Below are 948 nucleotides of genomic sequence, written 5' to 3'. Positions count from 1 at the left end.
CCCCCTCTGGAAGTCCGGTTTTCGGACCTCCACCCAGGCTTCCGGGACCGACACCCTCGTGACCGGGGCCGTCTCAGGAGCTCGATGATCCGGGTCTCGGGTCGGTGGGACCCCGGGAACCGGACCGGAGGTCCGGTTGGGCCCAAAACGGTTAAAAATTCGTATAAATTCGGGGGAACGTCCTAGCGGAAATCGGAGACCACCAGAACCATCCGCGGACCGGCCCGGATCCGACGGTGTGCGGCTCGCCCGGGTTCCGGTCCGTTTGGACCGACTTATCGCGGGGCAAAGCCGGCCCGGTTTGACGCTAATCCTTTGGAGACCCGTAGAAGCTCGAGGGAAGGTCCTAGAGACGATCCGAGACCACCTCCGTGTTCAGGAGGCTCGGAGCTTTAAAACGGTATATGACATGCACGTATGGGGGGCCCCGATCTCCCAGGAGAGCCGGAAATGTCGTTTTCAGCCATCCGGAAAAGGGCCCTCCATAGGGAATGAATGGGAGACCACCCGACCTTTGAACCGGGGCTGCAGCCGCAAACGGGGTCCGATCTCCGCGTGCTTCGGCACCCTTGGAGGGTACGTCGGGGGCTATGGCCAAACCGAGTTTGAGACCCCTGGCTCTTATGGTTGGGTCTCCAGGGGGTCTCAAATCTGGGGCCCCCCAGGGCCTGGATCTCGGCCTCGGGGGGCGGGGGGCCCGGACCAACGGTGGCACACGGTCGTGGGGGTTGCCCCCAACCGACCCACCGAGTTTCAGCCCTCTGGGACACCGTTAAGGGGGTCTCCCGCGGGGGTCTTTGCCTCCGTCCCATAACCCACCTTACCTTTGGAGACCCGTAGAAGGTCGGGGGAAGGTCCTAGAGGCGATCCGAGACCACCTCCGTGTTCAGGAGGCTCGGAGCTTTAAAACGGTATATGACATGCACGTATGGGGGGCCCCGATCTCCC

Source organism: Poecilia mexicana, unplaced genomic scaffold (assembly GCF_051168715.1).
Source record: "Poecilia mexicana isolate PSO_F unplaced genomic scaffold, ASM5116871v1 scaffold_14, whole genome shotgun sequence".
Taxonomy (NCBI): domain Eukaryota; kingdom Metazoa; phylum Chordata; class Actinopteri; order Cyprinodontiformes; family Poeciliidae; genus Poecilia; species Poecilia mexicana.
The sequence above is the reverse complement of the archived record's forward strand: the minus strand, read 5'-3'. Positions refer to the sequence as shown.